Source organism: Heterodontus francisci, chromosome 2 (assembly GCF_036365525.1).
Source record: "Heterodontus francisci isolate sHetFra1 chromosome 2, sHetFra1.hap1, whole genome shotgun sequence".
Lineage (NCBI taxonomy): Eukaryota > Metazoa > Chordata > Chondrichthyes > Heterodontiformes > Heterodontidae > Heterodontus > Heterodontus francisci.
The window spans coordinates 157,558,934-157,581,933 of NC_090372.1; positions in this window are offsets into that span (position 1 = coordinate 157,558,934).

Below are 23,000 nucleotides of genomic sequence, written 5' to 3' on the forward strand. Positions count from 1 at the left end.
CTTCTCAGCTGCTGTCCACTGGGTTGCTCCTTGTCTGCTTGTCTGTCTAACAAAACTTGTTTCTTCAGAGATGAACAGGTGGTCACATGGTTCTTTTCAATCTCCATTGTTTCTAATGAGGTTTTTCTGGAATCTTCTAATGAAATTCAAGGTTCTAGATGTCCATTCACACTTGGAGGGGGTTGGCTCTTTCAAAGGATGGCCTTGACTTTTGTGCTGATGAAGCCATTCTAGGTAATTCAATCACTTAGAGCAAGCCATTGTTCCGGCTGGGCTTCTTGTGAGACTTTTTGTCTCCAATCCAATCTCCTGATATTTCAGATGTAAATGGAAGATGTAACTAGCATCTTGGCTGCTAGTTTTTTAAAAGTTACTTGTAGGGTTTTTTTTTTCCATTCAAAGTCTAAGGTAAGTTTCCAACTGATGAAAATAATATGTCCCATTTGGCATGTAGAATTTTCCTGACATGTGCTTGTATGATAGTCAGCATGAGAAAGACCATTGTTGGGGAAACATTGCTCACACTTATAAGATATTATTGATGATTACATATTTGAAAATTAGATTTTTAGGATCGCCCACTTCTCCTTTCCATTTAAAATATGACTTAGCCCTTCTGAAGTGAGTCAACAAGGATCTATTTGGAAGATTAAAAATTCAGTAGTGCTGGCAGTCTATGGGAAGATTATCTGCCTCAATCATGAGGCTCCCAAAGACTTCCACACTCAGTTTTGCCATTCATCAATATTTTAATTTAAGTTTAGGTACTTAGTAGTTGAGTAGACTAGGGTATGTAAAGTGGTTACACAAGCAATTGTAATTATATAGAAATAAAAAGTTTCTTTGACCTGTCAATCCTCTCCATCAATCACCCCATTTCTAACTTCCCTTTCCTTTCTAAAGTCCTTGAATATGCTATTGGCTCTGAACTCTGTGCCATTTCTTCCAAACGTTCATAAACCTTCTGTCCGATTTTCACCTTGCTCCACAGCTCTGAGACTACCTTGGCTAAAGTCACTATTGACATTCACTGTGACTATGACAATAATGCATCATTCCTCCTTGACACTCTGAGGCACTAAGCATGTTCAACCACACCATTCTACTCCATTGATATTCCTCTCCATGGACTGTCTATGTGTAATTCCACTCCTTTCTGTCCCAATACAGCCAGCATTGGCTTCTATTCCCACTCCTGCAAAGTACCTCCAGATTTTCACTACTTTACCATTGGCAGCTTAACCTTCAGTTGCCTGGGCCCTAAATTCTGGAATTCCACCCCTAAACTTCATCGCCTTTCTATCTGTCTCATTTAAGATGCTCCTTACAACCTACCTCTTTGGCCAAGCTTTTGGTCACCTGTGCTAATATCTCTTTCTGTGGGAAAGTGTCAAATATTGTTTGATCACACTTTTGTGTCTTAGGACACTTAAAGGCAGTATATAGATGTCACTTGTTGTTGAGTTCCCCAATGTTCTATCCCTGGTTCCTCCCTCTTCCCTACTACATGCAGCCTCTCAAAGACGTGATTCACAGATAGCCTCTCATTTTTAAATAAGGGATGCTGATAGGTTTCTATTCTACCCTACTTTTTTCCACCCCATTACGAATAAGAGGAAACTATAGCTTTGTCTTGGAGAAGGGAGTGAAAGAGCAGACAATAGCCTGCAGTCCAGAGTTCAGCTTTGTTTGTTACTTATGATATTAGAGGGAACATGACTGTTAACAGCTAGTGTTATCTCTTCCACAGTTGACACTTCTCATCTGTCACAGGTCAATGGTGTTATTCCGTAAGCAGTGCAGGATCCCAGCTGTAAACTCCTTTATTGAAAACAATTTATCTCTGCCCAAGAGGCAGTCTACTCACTGCTTTTTATTATTGGCTAGCAATAAAGGCAATCTCACCATGTAAACTTTGCTGGTTGTATAATTACATATTATTGTCTTCCGTTTGCAAGTGCAAATGAAAAATATTGAAATAGTCTAGTGAAACCTTGAAGTTTCCACATCTAGCATGATCTATCCTAATGAACAAGAATGATAAATTGGCACCAAGACTGTTCAACTTGAAAGCTCTTCTGCGCAATAGTTTAACATCACCAAGAATTGGGCTGAGACCACCCAACCACTTCGGAATATTCAGAAACTACAACTATCAAAAAGAGACTCTGACTTTAATTTACTTAAACCTAGATATGATAGACAGTGCTCAAGCCCACTGTACAATATAGCCTCCAGGAACTGTACCTCTCTAGATTTCACAGTGCACACTTTTCACTGTTAAAAGCATAATTGAGTAAAATGCATATGTATTTTTACAAAACATTAAATAAAATCAAGAGTGGATGGAATAGATCCATTTACAATAATGGTGACTTTTCTTTTTATAATACGTGATTATATAGAACAAAGGGTAACACATATTTAGAAAGCCTTGCCATCAATACGTAAATGAAATCTCCTTTTGTGGATTTTTTGTAATATTTCGATGCACATCGATGAGTACTGATGGCATCATCAGGGAAACTGTCAAGGATGAATTATAAAGCATAATAGGTTGCTAAAATATTCTAGGTTAGTGGTTGTGTTGACTGATGGAAATTTAGCTTCCTATCCTTGTCAGTCTCAGTAACTCTTATCAACCAGTGTCCTTCCGCCCCCCCCCCCCCCCATGATATTGTCACTATTCAACTGTATAAGTAAAAATATTAATGTAGTTAAGAGAAATCTATATAACAAAAATTCTAGAACTAAAATGCATCTGTCACTTTTCAAAGTGTCACACTTTGCTCCAACTGCAAAATAATATTAAAGCAAAAGTAGAAGAAAGAGAAAGAAAGCCAGATATTTCCTGTTGATTTTTCTAAGCTTGGGAGGAGACGAACTTACAAGCAGCTGTCAATCTATAGATCAGTAATATATCTGCACTCCTATAGTTCTGGCCTCTTGAGCATCCTAGATTTTAATTGCTTCACCATTGATGGCCATCCCTTCAGCTGTCTAGGCCCTAAGCTCTGGAATCCCCTCCTCAACCCTTCTGCCTCTCTACCTCTCTTTCCTCCTTTAAGACAGTTCTTACAACCTATCTCTTTGAATCAATCTTTTGGCCATCTGATCTCCCTTTGTGACTTATTGTCAGATTTTGCTTAATAACACTCCTGTGAAGTGCCTTGGACATTTATGACAATAAAGGTGCGATATAAATATGAGTTGTTGCTTTCGTGTTGTAATTGACTTGAAGATGTCCTGATTCACTGCAAATAGACCCTGTGGCCTTAAGGAACTAAGCCAGGGTGCTATAAGTTCCATTTTCTAGCAGAACAATACATTGTCCATTAGATGGTATAATGCCTGTGTTCTTCTAAAACAGTGTGGCCTCTGACATTTCTGTCAGCAACACAATGAAAGGATTACTAGGAGATACAGATACAATGAGAGCTGGTCATAATTTCACGTGGTTTGATGCCGAGAGACAATGGCTGGGATTTCACGTTGGACAGACGGGAGCCGGCCACCAACAGAAAAGTCAGTGGTGAACCTGCTTCCGCCTTGTCTGGGATTCCAAACCTCACTTTACAGGTCCCCGGGCTTTAATTGTTTTGAGGTGGGGTTTCCATCCGCTTGAGGGAGGAAGTCCCGCCTCATTGAGCTGCTGGCCAATCAGCGGGCTGGCAGCTCTTAGTCCCAGCAGCTCCACCGGGAGCGGTGGCCACTGCTAGTACTGCAGCCCAGCTGACTGCAGAGGAAGACATGGAACCGGGAGCCCAGGTAAGTTTTGGTTGCCTCACTAGGGGGTAATCGGTCGAGCCCCGGCGAGGCAAAGTGGTTGTCTGGGGGGAAGGAGGGCATGTTGGGTCTTGAGGATGGTTGGGGTAGTGGGGGCAGCCCTCCACAGACACCTTGTTTTTCCTGCTTGTCCTTGAAGGCTTTTCCCGGCTCCAGGATGCCTGCCTGTCACACATAAAATCCGCGTGGAGGTGGGAGAAGGCCCTTATGTGACCGTTAAGTGGCCACTTAAGGTCCTTGATTGGCCTGGGGTGAGTGGGCTGTTTTTCACCTCTCCTAATGCAATAATTTTGGGTTGGCAGCTGGGGCAAGGGCTGTGGGTGTGGGTGTTGCCAAAGGGGCTTGTCCAAGATCAGCCAGGTTTCCGTCCCGCTTAAAAATGTCAATTAAATTGTGTTGCAAATGCTTTTTTCACGTTACATTTTAAGGGTGGTTCTGAGGGCATTTCCGGGCTCCCCCAGGAACTACGTCTTCAGCTGATTTGGGCATCTGACTCCCCTCTTGGAGCAGTCGGGTGTCACTTCAGGTTTCTCTGCTTGTGTGGGACGGTTGCACATTGTACCAAGACAGGTTTGGATGTCTGTCCCTATTAATGATTTTACCCCCTTCCCTGTGATTAGGCAGGTTTAAATAGCAGGTGGTAATTTCACCCTGCAAAGATATTCATGGACACTACTGCACCGTGGGATTTATACCCCTTTATCTTCAAGCAAATGTTGGACGCTTTAGATTGATACAATATTTATTAAATGTCAGGTTCACTAGAAAGTGTCCGATCTTTTTCAATGTTATTGCATCAGATGTACATCACCACTGTTTGCTTTCCAGATGAGCACTGCTTATCATTAAAATGGTCAAGTATTGAAATGGCAATTCTCAATTATCTTTTTTAATTAACTACAATAGTCTTTTTTCCAGCAATAATGTCAATTGGATAATATTTAACCTTGGGGTTTGACATTAATGGAAATAAGGCTAGTCAGTTTAACATCAGTGGTGCATAAGGTTTTAGAAATAATAATCAGGGGAAAAAAATCAACAGGCATTGGAGAGGTTTGAGTTAATTAAGGATAGACAGCACAGATTTGTAAAATGCTTGACTAATCGAATTGAATTTTTTGATGAAGCAACAGAAGAGGTTGATGAAGGGAATACAGTGGATGTTGCCAATATGGATTTTAAGAAAGCATTTGATGAAGTACCACATAAAAGTCTGGTTAATAAAATTGAGGCTCGTGGAATAGGAGGGTGTGTCCAATTGGATAAACAATTGGCTTTAGGACAGAAAACAGTGAGTTATGGTAAATGGATGTGTTTTAGACTGGAGGATGGCAGACAGTGGTGTTCCCCAAGGGTTAGTGCTAGAACCAGTGCTTTCTTTGCTATATATAAATGACTTGGACCTTGGAATGCAAAGTAGAATTTCAAAATTTGCCAATGATACCAAACTTGGAGGAGTGGCAAACAGTGAGGATGATACAAATCGACTGGAACAGGGCATAGATAATCTAGCAGACTGGGTAGACAGGCATCAGATCGAATTTAATACAGACAAGTGTAAGGTGATGCATTTTGGCAGAAGGGATAGGGTGAGGCAATTTAAATGTAAGGGCACAGTTCTAAAGAGTGTGTAGAAACAGAGGGACCTGAAGGTGCATGTGCATAGATCTTTGAAGATGGCAAGAGTGGTTGTAAGAGAGTGGGAGAGTGGTTAGTAAAGCATATGGGATCTTGGGCTTTATAAATAGAGGTAGAGAGTACAAAAGCAAGGACGTTATGCTGAAACTTTATAAAGCTCTGGTTAGGCCCCAACTGGAGTATTGCATCCAGTTCTGGTCACCACACTTTAGGAAGGATGTGAGGGTCGTTGAGAGGATGCAGAGGAGATTTACCAGAATGGTTCCAGGGATGGGGGATTTTAGTTATAAGGTTAGATTGGAAAAGCTGTGTTGTTCTCCCTGGAGAAAAGGAGATTGAGGGGAGATTTGATAGAAGTGCAAAGATTATGACAGGTTTAGATAAGTTAGGCAAGGAAAAACTGTTCCCATTAACTGATGGTACTAGGACTAGGGGGCACAGATTTAAGGTTTTAGTCAAGAAATGCAGGGAGAATGTGAGGAGGAACTTTCTTATGCAGCAAGAGGTAATTACCTGGAACTTGCTGCCCATGAGGGTGGTGGAAGTGTAGATAATCAATGATTTCAAAAGAAAATTGTATGGGCAATTGAAGGAACTAAAGTTGCAGGGCTATGGGGATTGAGCGGGAGAGTGGAACTGACAGGATTGCTCCGCGGAGAGCCGGCATGGACTTGATGGGACAAATGGCAAAAGTCTGCAGAGTAACAGGTACCAAAGGAGTTTTTGTTGACTTCAAGGCTTTTGCAGAAACCAGTTGCTCACAGAAATGGGTGCACTAGTTTCATTCCCCTTGGAATAGATCATGACTTGGATAACGAACAGCGGCCACGCAAAGCAGGACAATCTTGGAGGAAATCAGGGCCGGTGGTGGGGGGGGGGGGTGGGGGGGGGGGTGGGGGGTGCGCAGGGGTGGGGGGGGCGGTGGTGGGGGGATGCGGTGGGGGGAGAGATCTCTCAGCAGGAAACCATCATATCTGACCAGGGTATTCAGCGAGCAATTCTCCTACCTGAACTTAAGTGAGGAACAATGCATGAGACATCTGCGCTTCCGTAAGGACATCTTCACTGAAATCTGCCATCTGTTGCAGCCACAGCTCCAACTGCAGAGCAGGGCAATGATCACCTTGCCAGTGGCTGTGAAGGTGACCGTGGCAATGAACATTTATGCATCTCGCTCCTTCCAAACTGGAGCTCGGAATCATTGCAACACCTTGCAGTTTGCCACCTACTGTTGTGTAAAGAAGGTCACCAAGGCTCTCTATTCAAATAGAGCTAACTACATTTCATTCTCTCTTGCCAGAGACAAGCAGGTAGAGTGAGTGCATGACTTTGCTAGGATTGCAGGCTTCTTCATGGTGCACAGTGCCATTGACTGCACATACATCACTTTCTGGGCGTTGCATGCCAACTATTCCCTATACTGGAACCAAAAGGGATTCCACTCCCTCAATGTCCAGCTGGTCATAGAGTCATGGAGTTATACAGCACAGAAACAGGCCCTTCAGCCCATCATGTCTGTACTGGCCATCAAGCACCTAACTATTCTAATCCCATTTTTCAGCACTTGGCTTGTAGCCTTGTATGCTATGGTGTTTCAAGTGCTCATCTAAATACTTCCTAAATGTTGTGAGGGTTCCTGCCTCCACCACCTCTTCAGGTAGTGCGTACCAGATTGCAACCACCCACTGAGTAAAAAGTTTTTTCCTCAAATCCCCTCTAAACCTCCTTACCTTAAATCTATGCCCCCTGGTTATTGACCCCTCCGCTAAGGGAAAATGTTTCTTCCTATCTAACCTATCAATGCCCCTCATAATTTTGTATACCATAATCATATCTCCCCTCAGCCTTCTCTGCTCTAAGGAAAACAACCCCAGCCTTTTCAGTCTCTCTTCATAGCTGAAATGCTCCAGCCCAGGCAACATCCTGGTAAATCTCCTCTGCATCCTCTCTAGTGCAATCACATCCTTCCTATAGTGTGGTGCCCAGAACTGTACACAGTACTCCAGCTGTGGCCTAACTAGCGTTTTATACAGCTCTATCATGGGCGGCACAGTGGCGCAGTGGTTAGCACTGCAGCCTGACAGCTCCAGCGACCCGGGTTCAATTCTGGATACTGCCTGTGTGGAGTTTGCAAGTTCTCCCTGTGTCTGCGTGGGTTTCCTCCGGGTGCTCCGGTTTCCTCCCACATACCAAAGACTTGCAGGTTGATAGGTAAATTGGCCATTATAAATTGCCCCTAGTATAGGTAGGTGGTAGGGAAATATAGGGACAGGTGTGGATGTGGTAGGAATATGGGATTAGTGTAAGATTAATATAAATGGGTGGTTGATGGTCGGCACAGACTCGGTGGGCCGAAGGGCCTGTATCAGTGCTGTATCTCTAAATCTAAAAAATCTAAATCATAACCTCCCTGCTCTTATATTCTATGCCTCGCCTAATAAAGGCAAGTATTCCATATGCTTTCCAAACCACCTTATCTACCTGTGCTGCCGCCTTCAGTGATCTATGGACAAGTACACCAAGGTCCCTCTGACCCTCTGTACTTCCTAGGGTCCTACCACCCATTGTTTATTGCCTTGACTTGTTAGTCCTCCCAAAATGCATCACCTCACACTTCTGGTGTATGACCATATGCATCAAATCATGCAGGGCCATCCTGACAGCAGGCATGATACCTTCATTCTGCAGCAGTACGCTGTGCCAGCTGCATTTGAGCCACCACAGCAAACCAAAGGGTGGCTACTGGGTGACAAAGGCTATCTGCTGGCAACATGGCTGATGACTCAGGTGCATAGCCCATGAACATGTGCACAGCATGCATTCAATGAATGCCATACTGTCACATAAAATGTGATAGAGCAGACCATTGGTGTGCTGAATTTACGCTTCCATTGCCTGGATTGCTCTGGAAGGGCTGTGGAGTATTTGGCAGAGCAGGTGTCAAGATTCATAGTGGTCTTCTGCATGCTGCACAACCTTGCCATCATGAGTGGACTGCCCTTACCACCAGCTATACAGCTAGCAGCCTAGGAGCAGTAGCATGAGGAGGAAGAGCAAGACATGAGCAATAGGATGAGAAAGGAAGAGCACAACAGAGACAGTCCTTTCTGCCCTGGGTCTCTGTGAAGAACTCATCTGAGTGCGATACCAGAAACTGCAACCTCAATTCCCCATTCACTAACAGTCCTACCTTACTTTCCCTCTGTCACTCACCATCATAGAGTCTGCTTGACCATAATGGAAAAATAAAAACCATCACAACATAAACATTCCAAACCAGATTTAGAAATGAAACCATGCCATATTGCATGCAAAAATCAACTAATCAGCTTTGTACATTCCCTTAGTATCTGTCTTCCTTGTGCCTTTGTCTGTCGTAGTGCTTCTGCACAGTGCTACCCAGTGGTTATGAGTGGGATGACGAATACAAAAGCAAAATACTACGGATGCTGGAAATCTGAAATAAAAACAGAAAATGCTGGAAATACTCAGCAGGTCTGGCAGTATCTGTGGAGAGAGAAAAACAGGGTTAGTGTTTCAGGTCTATGACCTTTCTTGAGAACTGAGAAATGTTAGAAATATAATTGGTTTTGAGCAAGTGAAAGGGGGAGGGTGGGAAAGCAAACAAAAGGGAAGGTCTTTGATAGGGTGGAGGTTTCATGGTGCAAGGCCAAAGGGAGTGGTAGTGGGACAAGTGAAGAAGCAAATGTTTGTGTCCAGAGGAGGTATGATTGGTAGGATCCTAATAGCTGCTGTCCAAAAGCAAAGAAAAGGAAATAAGAGAGAAACAAGAAAGAAATAACATCAAACCAGCAAAGAAAAACAAAACAAAATGGGGGCAGAAGTTGTGATCTAAAATTGTTGAACTTAGTGTCGTGTCCAGAAGGCTGTAACATTCCCACTTGGAAGATGATATGCCTTGAGCTTGTGTGGAGCTTCATGGGAACACTGCAGGAGACCAAGGACAGAAAAGTCAGAGAGGGAACAAGGTGGAGAATTAAATTGACAGGCAACTAGAAGCTCAGGGTCACGCTTACTGACTGAATGGAGGTGTTTCCCAAAATGGTCACCCAGTCTGCATTTGCTCTCTCCAATGTAGAGGAGACCACACGTAAGCAGCAAATACAGTATACTGAATTGAAAGAAGTACATATGAATCGCTGTTTCACCTGGAAGGAGTGTTTGGGGCCTTGGATGATGAGCAGGGAGGAGGTGAAAAGATAGGTGTTGCAGTTCCTGCACTTGCATGGAAAGGTGCTGTAGGAGGGTAAGGGTTGTTGTGGGTGACTGAGGATTGGACCAGGGTATCATGGAAGCATCCCTTTGGAATGCTGAAAGGGGAGGAGAGAGGAAGATGTGTTTGGTGGTGGCATCATATTGGAGGTGGCAGAAAGGGTAGAGGATGATCCACTGAATATGGAGTTAGTGGGTGGAAGGTGAGGACAGGGGAACCCTATCGTGGTTCTAGGAGGGAGGGGAAGGGTGAGGGCAGAAGTGTGGGAAATGGGACAGACAAGGGCCATGTCCACCACAGTTTGTGGGGGGGGAGGTCTGGTGGGTTGTAGAGTGGTGCCATCCTCAGTTGAGGAAAAAGGGAGACATATCAGAAGCACTGATATGGAAGAGTGCATCATCAGAACAGATGCGTGGAGACAGAGAAACTGAGAGAATACAATGAAGTCCTTACAGGAAGTGGGATGGGAAGAAGTGTAGCCAAGATAGATATGGAAGTCAATGGGTTTATAGTGAATATTGGTTGATAGTTTATCAGTAGAAATGGAGACAGAGAAGTCGAGGAAGGACAGGAAGAATCAGTGATGGACAATATGAAGGTGAGAGAAGGGTGGAAGTTTGAAGCTAGGTCGATGAAATTTTCAAGTTCAGGGCACGAGCATGTCATCAATGTACTGGAAAAATAGGTGGGGGAGTAGGCCTGAGTAGGACTGGAACAAAGCATGTTCCACATGTACCTCAAAAAGGCAGGCGTAGCTAGGACCCATGCAGGTGCCCATAGCAACACCCTTTACACCCCCAACTCCTCTCTCTTTCCCACGGCACCTTTTCATGCAAGCACAGGAAATGCAACACCTGTCCTTTTATCTCCTCCCTCCTCCCTGTCAAAGCTCCCAAACACACCTTCCAGGTGAAACAGCAATGTATGTGTACTTCTTTCAATTAACTATACTGTATTCATTGCTCACAATGTGGTCTGCTGCACATTAGGGAGACCAAATGCAGACAGGGTGACCACTTTGCAAAACACTTCCATTCAATCCAGAAGTATGACTCTGAGCTTCTGGTCGCCTGTCATTTTAATTCTCCACCTTGCTCCCACGCTGACCTCTCTGTCCTCAGCCTCCTGCAGTGTTCCAATAAAGCTCAATGGCAAGCTCGAGGAACAGCACCTCATCTTTCAATTAGGCACTTAACAGCCATAAAGGCGGGGCTAAAGTGTGGCGAGTCGAAGAGACTTAGCAGTTGACAGGAAAAAAGACAGAAGCGCAAGGGGAGAGCCAACTGTGTAACAGCCCCAACAACCAACTTTATCTGCAGCACCTGTGGAAGAGTCTGTCACTCTAGAATTGGCCTTTATAGCCACTCCAGGCGTTGCTTCACAAACCACTGACCACCTCCAGGCGCTGACCCATTGTCACTCGAGACAAGGAGGCCAAAGAAGAAGAAGACTCAACACTGAGGTCAACAATTTCAGACCATAATCTCTGCCTTGTTTTGTTTCCTTTTTCTTTGCAGGTTTTGATTTTACTGTCTTGTTTTTGCTTTCGGGTGGCGGTTGTTCATCCTTCTGCCATTCACATCTCCCCTAGATACAGCTTTTGTATCTTTGCTAGTCCCATTACAATTCCCTTTGACCCTGCACCACCAACCCTTTTGTCATTCAATCTCTCCTGTCTTCCACTCGATCACAGACCTTCCCTTTTGTTTTTTTTTCACCTTCCCCCCTTTCACTTGCTTAAAATCCACATTTCTAACTTTTTCCAGTTTTAATGAAAGGGCTGACCTGCTGAGTATTTGCAGCATTTTCTGTTATTATCAATTACCTGATTATTCAGTTTAGTAAATTTTTATTCTCCTTTATTTGAACAAAAAAGTTAACATTTCATATTAATTAAGTTAAACCATCAGACTTCCCTCAAATTTAAGAGTAATAATGGCCCTCTTGAAGGAAGCAGTGATTATATGACTAGACACGAATGATAAATCCTGTCACGAATGTCAGAGGGCATTGTCCCAGATGATAATGTAGAAATTTCAGTAATAGGGAGAGGAAGGAAGCAGAGTGACGTTTGGACAAGTAAAAATCTGAGATACAAACCTGGAAAAGAATTACAGTGTAAAATTGGCCGTATTTTAAAATGTTTTCCTTGATATATTAGGGATTTGTCTGGCACTCAAATATAATTAAATAACAATGCCGACTATACTGAAAGTCACGACTAGTGCTACAGACCTGAGTAGATGTAGAGTTTTGTGAAGGAACTGGGATTTTCTTCATTTTCATTGATGCATTCATCACAAGCATTATGCACTTATAGCTGGATTTGTGAATGTAGGGTCATTTATGCTGGTTAAGTGACTTGTTAGCTACTTGAAAACTTTAATAAATCATTGTAACAGATGGACCCTAATGGGCTCCTATTTTCATTATCGCTAACAAAATTATATTCTCAAGAATCGTACACTTGAAAAGCATGTCGTCCCCTGATTTAGTTAGCAGGTTGTAAATTACAACGGAAAAAATAATGTTATCCCCTTTTTATCCAAACAGAGGTACATTTGACACTGGGGTATAGCAGTTAACTTCCGGTGCTGGTGAAAAACTGGCTGTAATGGATCAGCCACCTGTTATACATCCTGTCCGATCTTCCTTTCAAACAATAGAAAGTAGAATCGGGCAGACTGCATTATGCGCTGCTGATTCACTACAGCCCCTTTCCCACCACCAGAAAAATTAAGCACTACCCCTGGATGTTTTTCACTCACACAGTTCACATAAACTTCATTACCTGAGAAGGACACAGACGCCTCCCAAGTGACAGCCAGCACTAGAAAGCCAATTCATTTCTCCCTAAGAAGCATCTCTGTAATGGATCCCTAACTTGGTAGTCATTGTAGATCTCTGCTGGGTCTAGATTCTGAAATGGCAGGTCTCCACAAGGTAAGAGAAATAATGTTTTATTCAAACTATGTCTTATCAGGTCGGAGTCTTTTTTTTTCAAATGATCTAGATAGGGAAGGTGACCATTTACCAGATACTTGCTTCTGTCAGTCTAGAAAATGAGAACAGTAAAATGTTTTGTGAATAGCACAAAATATTATACATTTACTTTCTCTGCACTCTTCGTTATCTCATGATTTGTAATTCTCATGACTTTGAATAAAGAAAGAACTTGCATTTATAGAACATAGAACATAGAACAGTACAGCACAGTACAGGCCCTTCGGCCCACGATGTTGTGCCGAACCTTTAACCTACTCTAAGATCAAACTAACTACCTACCCTTCATTCTACTATCATCCATGTACCTATCCAAGAGTCGCTTAAATGTCCCTAATGTATCTGCTTCTACTACCACTGCTGGCTGCGCATTCCATGCACCCACCACTCTCTGTGTAAAGAACCTACTTCTGACATCTCCCCGAAACCTTCCTCTAATCACCTTAAAATTATGCCCCCTGGTGATAGCCCTTTCCACCCTGGGAAAAAGTCTCTGGCTATCCACTGTATCTATGCCTCTCATCATCTTGTACCCCTCTATCAAGTCACCTCTCATCCTTCTTCGCTCCAATGAGAAATGCATCTTACAAATGCAGGACCTCCCAATGATCTTCACAGCCAAGTACTTTTGAAGTATAGCCAGTGTTATAATGCATGGATAAGAGACAGGAGCTTCGTGAATACAGGACAACATTAAGATGCTGATTTCCTGACCCTTGCACCTGACTGGTACAACTTCCTGCTCCTGCTCACAAACCGTGGATGGTAAACAATGTTAGACAGCCATTTCAAATGCTATTTAAAAGGTATATCAGCTGTTGTCAGGTACAACTGTGTGGAGATTTTGGACACATTGCACCAGCTTTATGGGAAACTTGTCCTTAAATTTAGCCAAAAGTTTTGGGCTGCAGATTTTTTTGATATTGCAATTATACCTTAATGAGATTACCACATGGAGTAGTTGAGAGGAATAGCACAGACCTATGATACTTCTAGGAATCCCACTCTGGGAGGGGAAGGAAGAAAGACAAAATAGCTGAAGGGAGAGGAAATAGAAGGTTGGTTATTCAGGACAAAGTTTATTGAATTAGAGAACATGCTGACAGTTTTCTGAGCAACAACATATAAGGAGTCTTCATTTTTTTTCCCACGAAAGCATTGACAGCCTTCTATCACATTTTGCAAGAAGACCTGCACCCAACTGTCAGAACTTGTACAGCACTGCATGTTGTAGTCAAGGTCACTGCAGCCTTTAATCTCTTTTTCTCCAGCTACTTCCAGATATCAGCAATATCAGCCAATCTGCAGTCCGTTACTTGCCTTAAACTGATCACTGATGCCTTCTTTGCAAGAGAAAACAATCTCATCACTTCCTCAATAGACATCTGAAGCAGCAGGATAGGGCTTTGGAGTTGGAAGATTGCTTGACTTCCTCCAGTCAGGGCATTGTTGCCTAAATCATGTCACCCCTTTGCTGCTTCACACAATGCTGCTCTCTTCAGGAACTGTAAAGAATACCACTCTCTGAATGCTCAACTGATGTGACCAGCAGCACATCATGTTGGACTCTGTCTATTTTCCTGACTGGTGCCATGCTCTTATATTGCATCAGTCAACAATTGCACCACTGCTTGCTCCTGCAGAGCAACATCAGGGCTTTCCTCTGCACACGTGACTTCTGGACTTGTGATACATCTTAGGAATCTACACTGAACAGTGGAACTCACTACAATCAGATCGATGGTTCAACTTGAGCCTTCATCGAACAGACCACTGAAGTCCTGAAGCAATGGGGGTAATTTTAGCTTTGGACAACATAAAATTGGTGATATTGGATCAGCTGCCCATTGTACATCTGTCCCCGTTAAATGTATAACGGCCAGCTGTTACGATGTGGCCTGTATTACACTATCACCCAAAGACAAAATTACTCCCACTGATTCAGATGCTTGAACAGATCTAGTGCTTCCTCCAATATAGCCCACAGAGAGTGTCCCGTATAATTGGGGTTTTCTGCAGAACTCTGCAACAAGGAGAACATATGTGGCCACTATTGGTGAAATGCCTTCAATATGATGAAGAGGAGACATCAATGACATGAAGTGTATTAAGGAAGTAGAGGAGCCCCAATGACTACTTTCAGCCAATCCCTGCTCCCATGTGTTTCCAGTCATGTCCAGCATCTTTCCCAGTCATCCCTCTTTACAATAACATCTGCCCAAATTCTAAACCTGTTCTTTAAGTCTCCTCACCAACCAATAAAGATACATTCTTTTGCACACCAAATTACATTTGGGTTTGTTGGCTGACAGGAAGGCCTATACTCTATTTGTCACCTCAATGCAAGTCGTTCGTGTCTGATTGAAGTGCCCTATTACATTTTCTATTGCTCTCCTAGGGTGTGCAACATGAGTTGGCAGGTTGTTATGGCTTCTTCAAGGACTCATGAGACCCTCGTCATTAGCCAACCTCTAGGAGCTCCAACTTGACAAGACCCAGCTGTGAACTACAAACATTTAGCATCTGTTAGTGCATTGTGGCCTATCTTGCTTTATGGTACCATGGTGGAATTGGTTCAGGGTTTGAAAGGGAACAGAAGTGTAATCATCATGAGAAACTTTGCATGAACAAAGAACAAAAAAAATTACAGCACAGGAACAGGCCCTTCAGCCCTCCAAGCCTGCGCCGATCCAGATCCTCTATCTAAACATGTCGCCTATTTTCTAAGGGTCTGTATCTCTTTGCTTCCTGCTCATTCATATATCTGTCTAGATACATCTTAAAAGACGCTATCGTGCCCGCGTCTACCACCTCCGCTGGCAACGCATTCCAGGCACCCACCACCCTCTGCGTAAAGAACTTTCCACGCATATCCCCCCTAAACTTTTCCCCTCTCACTTTGAACTCGTGACCCCTAGTAATTGAATCCCCCACTCTGGGAAAAAGCTTCTTGCTATCCACCCTGTCTATACCTCTCATGATTTTGTACACCTCAATCAGGTCCCCCCTCAACCTCCGTCTTTCTAATGAAAATAATCCTAATCTACTCAACCTCTCTTCATAGCTAGCGCCCTCCATACCAGGCAACATCCTGGTGAACCTCCTCTGCACCCTCTCCAAAGCATCTACATCCTTTTGGTAATGTGGCGACCAGAACTGCACGCAGTATTCCAAATGTGACCGAACCAAAGTCTTATACAACTGAAACATGACCTACCAACCCTTGTACTCAATACCCCGTCCGATGAAGGAAAGCATGCCGTATGCCTTCTTGACCACTCTATTGACCTGCGTTGCCACCTTCAGGGAACAATGGACCTGAACACCCAAATCTCTCTGTACATCAATTTTCCCCAGGACGTTTCCATTTACTGTATAGTTCACTCTTGAATTGGATCTTCCAAAATGCATCACCTTGCATTTGCCCTGATTGAACTCCATCTGCCATTTCTCTGCCCAACTCTCCAATCTATCTATATTCTGCTGTATTCTCTGACAGTCCCCTTCACTATCTGCTACTCCACAAATCTTAGTGTCGTCTGCAAACTTGCTAATCAGACCACCTATACTTTCCTCCAAATCATTTATGTACATCACAAACAACAGTGGTCCCAGCACGGATCCCTGTGGAACACCACTGGTCACACGTCTCCATTTTGAGAAACTCCCTTCCACTGCTACTCTCTGTCTCCTGTTGCCCAGCCAGTTCTTTATCCATCTAGCTAGTACACCCTGGACCCCATGCGCCTTCACTTTCTCCATCAGCCTGCCATGGGGAACCTTATCAAACGCCTTACTGAAGTCCATGTATATGACATCTACAGCCCTTCCCTCATCAATCAACTTTGTCACTTCCTCAAAGAATTCTATTAAGTTGGTAAGACATGACCTTCCCTGCACAAAACCATGTTGCCTATCACTGATAAGCCCATTTTCTTCCAAATGGGAATAGATCCTATCCCTCAGTATCTTCTCCAGCAGCTTCCCTACCACTGACGTCAGGCTCACCGGTCTATAATTACCTGGATTATCCCTGCTACCCTTCTTAAACAAGGGGACAACATTAGCAATTCTCCAGTCCTCCGGGACCTCACCCGTGTTTAAGGATGCTGCAAAGATATCTGTTAAGGCCCCAGCTATTTCCTCTCTCGCTTCCCTCAGAAACCTGGGATAGATCCCATCCGGACCTGGGGACTTGTCCACCTTAATGCCTTTTAGAATACCCAACACTTCCTCCCTCCTTATGCCGACTTGACCTAGAGTAATCAAACATCTGTCCCTAACCTCAACATCCGTCATGTCCCTCTCCTCGGTGAATACCGATGCAAAGTACTCGTTTAGAATCTCACCCATTTTCTCTGACTCCACGCATAACTTTCCTCCTTTGTCCTTTAGTGGGCCAATCCTTTCTCTAGTTACCCTCTTGCTCCTTATATATGAATAAAAGGCTTTGGGATTTTCCTTAACCCTGTTTGCTAAAGATATTTCATGACCCCTTTTAGCCCTCTTAATTCCTCGTTTCAGATTGGTCCTACATTCCCGATATTCTTTCAAAGCTTCGTCTTTCTTCAGCCTCCTAAACCTTATGTATGCTTCCTTTTTCCTCTTAGCTAGTCTCACAATTTCACCTGTCATCCATGGTTCCCTAATCTTGCCATTTCTATCCCTCATTTTCACAGGAACATGTCTCTCCTGCACGCTAATCAACCTCTCTTTAAAAGCCTCCCACATATCAAATGTGGATTTACCTTCAAACAGTTGCTCCCAATCTACATTCCCCAGCTCCTGCCGAATTTTGGTATAGTTGGCCTTCCCCCAATTTAGCACTCTTCCTTTAGGACCACTCTCGTCTTTGTCCATGAGTATTCTAAAACTTACGGAATTGTGATCACTATTCCCAAAGTAGTCCCCTACTGAAACTTCAACCACCTGGCCGGGCTCATTCCCCAACACCAGGTCCAGCATGGCCCCTTCCCGAGTTGCACTATTTACATACTGCTCTAGAAAACCCTCCTGGATGCTCCTTACAAATTCTGCTCCATCTAGACCTCTAACACTAAGTGAATCCCAGTCAATGTTGGGAAAATTAAAATCTCCTATCACCACCACCCTGTTGCTCCTACATCTTTCCATAATCTGTTTACATATTTGTACCTCTATCTCACGCTCGCTGTTGGGAGGCCTGTAGTACAGCCCCAACATTGTTACCGCACCCTTCCTATTTCTGAGTTCTGCCCATATTGCCTCACTGCTCGAGTCCTCCATAGTGCCCTCATTCAGCACAGCTGTGATATCCTCTTTGACCAGTAATGCAACTAACTCCTCCACCCTTTTTACCTCCCTCTCTATCCTGCCTGAAGCATCGATATCCTGGGATATTTAGTTGCCAATCATGCCCTTCCCTCAGCCAAGTCTCAGTATGAATGCTCCTGCTACTGGACTGCAGTGCCACACTTCCACTGATCTTTGGGACAGCAGAATCTAAGGGATCATGGAGCAGATTGAAACCACTACCTATTTGATTTCCCACTCCATCAAAGATGGAGTTGGTAATTGAGCCCAGGCCTGTATCTCTGGGAGATACAAGTATCACAAACTCTTGCAGAAGTTGTGGGTGGGAGGCGTGGTTCAGCTACAACATGTATCGAGATGAGAGTGGAGTGTCGATGCCATATGTGGAAACTGCACACAAGCAGCTACTGGTCTCCACGTTCTGTCCAACATGTTTTTGAAGCTGCCTGGAAGGCAATCCAATGCTCTCAGCAATTACCGGCAGCACAAAAATAGTCTTTTTTCAAAGCTGGGCCCTGAAGTCTGGGATTGCTGACCTCTTCAGTGCATCCAAGCCAGCTTTCTAGTTAGTTCTTCCATTGACCTTCCTCGCCGCCTCCTGCTCCTGCTCACTTGCGCTCAGTCAGTTCCCCAATGAGACAAGCACACTGTCCTGAGTCACGTGGGATGGGAATTGCCGATTTCTATGCTGGTGCTTGGCAATGATAAGAGTAATGGATGGATGCATTGTCATCCTGATTTTCATTTTCACTCTTTCAGGCACTAGCATCTGAGTCTTCTGATGGGCCTCAAAATAGAGGAGCGGGACGAGTGTTACAATGCAGTTTTGATGGCGAGCAGTTGACAGACAAATGGCAACACTATGTGACACAAGCTTGTCATGTTCAGGAGGGAAATGAGTGTTTTGCTTTAAGGGTTAAGAGAAAGAGAAGAGATGGGGAAGATGCCAGCAAACCCTGGTGTGGTGCCAGGACTTCATGCTTGCCATTTCTGATACTGACTGCTGTGCATCTTCCCCTTAAGTCAATTGTGGCTTCTCACAGAAGTATGAGTGTCTACAGAGTAGCAGGACCTCCTCCTGCACTAATTTCAAGAAGAATGGAAGTGGCTAAAGGCCTTCAACTCTTGCCATGTATGTGCCAGCTTGCCATTGTGTGAATAAAATTAAAAGAAGCAACAAGTGTGGCCAAAAGGAATAGGTAGGGCAGAAGCAGCTTTGGAAAATGAACAAAAGCAGAAAGGAGGTGCAGTGAGTTCTTCCCTGCTGGTGAGGGTCTGAAACTCATTGTTTGAAAGGATAGTCGGGGTAGAAATCCTCATCACATTAAAAAAAAAATGTGGATATGCACTTGAAATGTTGTAACCTACAAAGCTATGGACCAAGAGCTGGAAAGTGAGTTTAGGCTGGCTAACTCTTTTTTGGCCAGCACAGACATAATGGGTCGAGTGACCTCCTTCTGTGCTGTAAATGTTCTATGTCTATGTTTAATTATATTCAAATCTGCATCTTGGTTTTTTGACCAATTGTCTTCTGTGGCATGACATTTCCATGGTTACAGCAGATTGCACAGAATTCAATTATCTGTATCTGTAATCTTTATGACCCTCAATCCCACTCCTAAAACAGCCATTCTCCAGCATTTCCTTTTAAAAAAGCTGTTAATCAACATAACATTAACCATTTTAACTGGAAGTCTATTCCATTTCCACTACTTCGCTGGAAAAAAATTCAATCTTAAATCTTGCTTGAGGCTCTTTAATTTTGAACCAGTGACCATTACTTATGATTTAGATCTCCTTCCTGAATTACAGGATTAAGATCAGTGGTCCTCATTATGCAGCCTGGGGCTCACATGCAGTCCACCAGTCGAGTGATGTTTCTGGAGCCAATGTATAAAATAGACTGAGAGAGAGGCACAGACACATTGGAATTATGCCCTCGACAAACAGTTAGTGGGTAATCCTGATTAGCTTTTTAAAATAAAAACAAAAGCTTTGCGATAGGATTTAATCTTAAATCTTGCTGGAGGCTTTTTAATTTTGCACTAGTGACCATGACTTATAATTTAGATCTTCTTCCTGAATTACATGGTTAAGATCAGAGACCACACCTGGAGTTTTGGTTTCCTTAACTAAGGTAGGATATACTTACCTTAGAGGGAATGCAATGAATGTTCCCTAAATTGATTCCAGGGATGAGAGAATTATCCTATGAGGAAAAATTGAGTAGGCCTATATTTCCTAGAGTTTAGAAGAATGATAGGTCATCTCATTGAAAGATATAAAATTCTTAAGTGGCTTGACAGGGTGAAGCTTGGAGGATGTTTCGCCTGCTTGGGGTGTCGAGAACTAGGGGTCACAGTTTCAAAATAATTGAGGAATGAGATAAAGAGAAATATCTCCACTCAAAGGGTTGTGAATCTTTGGAATTCTCTACTCCAGAGAGCTGTGGTGCTCAGTAGTTGAGTATATGCAAGCCTGAAATCAATAGATTTATGCATACTAGGGAGATGGGATATGGGATTCGGACGGGAACGTGGAGTTGAGGTAGAAGATCAGCCAAGATCTTACTGAATTGGTTTGAAGGGCCTTCTGCCATTTCCTGCTCCTGTTTCTTATGTTCTTATGTTAATTTATGAAATCTTTATCTATTTTGCAGATCCTTTCCTAATTATTGAAAAGGATAATATGAATTTATATATCTGAATTCTATTGATCTCAGACCAACTCAAAACTAATAAAATAAAAGCAAAATACTGCTGATGCTGGAAATCTGAAATAAAAACAATAAATGCTGGAAATACTCAGCAGGTCAGGCAGTATCTGTGGAGAGAGAAGCAGAGTTAACATTTCAGGTCAGTAACCCTTCATCAGAACTGGCAAAGGTTAGAAATGTAATAGGTTTTAAGCAAATAAAGCAGGGGTGGGGTAAGAGATAACAAAAGAGGTGTTGATAGGACAGGATCACAGAGAATAACAGACCAGAAGGTCATGGAGCAAAGGCAAGCAGTATGTTAATGGTGTGTTGAAAGACAAAACGTTAGTGCAGAGAGGGTGTTAATGGACAGAAAAATGAACAGCCCTGGCCCAAAGCACAAACATGAAAAAAACTAATAAATCTGCATTTTTACAAGATGCCATGTTGCTTAGTTATGAGAATTATTTATTTTTACTTTTGGATGCATCTTTAGTATGACCATACCTGATTTTTGGTCATCATTTAGTTTATTATATTTTATTTTATGAAGGCTACAACAAGCATCTGGGGGTCAAACTTTCTGTCATCAAAACATATGACCGAAAAATGGAAACAAAGTTGGGTGAACTTGATTTGTGTCTTGGATAAGATGTAATTTTCCCCTTGCTACTGACAAAATGAACTAATATAACACAAAAGCGTTGAAGCATTGAAGAAAAGCTTTTCTTTTTCTACCTTATCTAAACCTGTCATTATCTTGTACACCTCTATCAAATCTCCATTCAATCACTATTGCTGCAAGGAGAACAACCCCGGCTACTTCAAACTGACCTTGTAGCTAAAATCCTTCATCCCTGAAATCAGAATCATAGAATCAGAGAATTTTACAGCACAGAAGGAGGCCAATCAGCTCATCATGTCTACACTGGCTGAAAAGGAGCCATCCAGCCGAATCCCACTTTCCAGCTCTTGATCTGTAGCCTTGTAGGTTATGGCACTTCCATTGCATATCCACTTTTTAAATGTTATGAGAGTTTCTGCCTCTACCACCATTTCAGGCAATAAGATCCAGATTCCCACCACCCTCTGAGGGAAATAAATTCTCCTTGAATGCCCTCTAAACCTCCTACCTCTACCCTAAATTTATGCCCCCTGGTTATGGACCCCTCAACCAAAGGGAATAGGACCTTCCTATCCACTCTATCTAGACCCTTCATAATTTGATACACATCAGTTAGGTCTCCCCTCAGCTTTCTCAGTTCTAAAGAAAATAACCCTAGCCAATCCAATCTTTCCTCATAACTAAAATTCTCCAGTTGAGGAAATATCCTCGGATATTTGCTCTGTACCCTCTCTAATGTAATCACATCTTTCTTATAGTGCGCTGAGCAGAACTACGTGGAGTACTCCAGCTGTGGCCGCCTAGCGTTTTATACAGTTCCAGCATAATTTCCCTGCTCTCATATTCTATGCCTCAGCTAATAAATGCAAGCATCCCGTATGCCTTCTTGAACACGTTATCTACCTGTCCAGTCACCTTCAGGGATCTGTGGACATGCACTCCAAGGTCCCTCTGTTCCTCTACACTTCTCAGTTTTCTACCACTTATTGTGTATTCCCTTGTCTTGTTATCCTTCCCCAAATACATTACCTCACACTTCCCTGGATTGAACTCCATTTGCCACTGTTCCGCCCACCTGACTAGTACATTCTGGTATATCTCCTCTGCACCCTCTCATGGACCCTTATACATCCTTCCTAAAGTGTGGTGTCTAGTACTGGATGTAATACTCTAGTTGTGGACTAACCAGAGCTTTATAGCGGTTGTGTACCATCTCCAAGATGCACTGTAGCAACTCGCCAAGCCTCTTTCGACGGCACTTTGCAAACTCACAATCACTTCCACCTAAAGGACAAGGGCAGCAGACACATGGGGACACTACCATCTGCAAGTTCCCCTCCAAGTCACACACCATCCTGACTTGGAAATATATTGCCATTCCTTCAATGTCACTGGATCAAAATCCGGGAACTTAACATCACCTTCTGCTAGGGATGGGCAACAAATGCTGGCCTTGCCATCAACACCTACATCCTATGAAATGAATATAAAAATAGGCTCAGTATAACTTCCCTGCTCAATACCTCTATTTATGAAGCCCAAGATCCCATTTGCTTTGCTAACTACTCTCTTAATATGTCCTGCCACATTCAAGGATCTGTGCATATGGATCCCAAGGCCCCTTTGTCCCGGCACATTCTTTAGAACTGTACCATTAAGTCTGTATTGCCTCTCCCTATCCCTTCTGCCAACACGTGGTCACCTCACATGTCTCTGTATTAATTTAC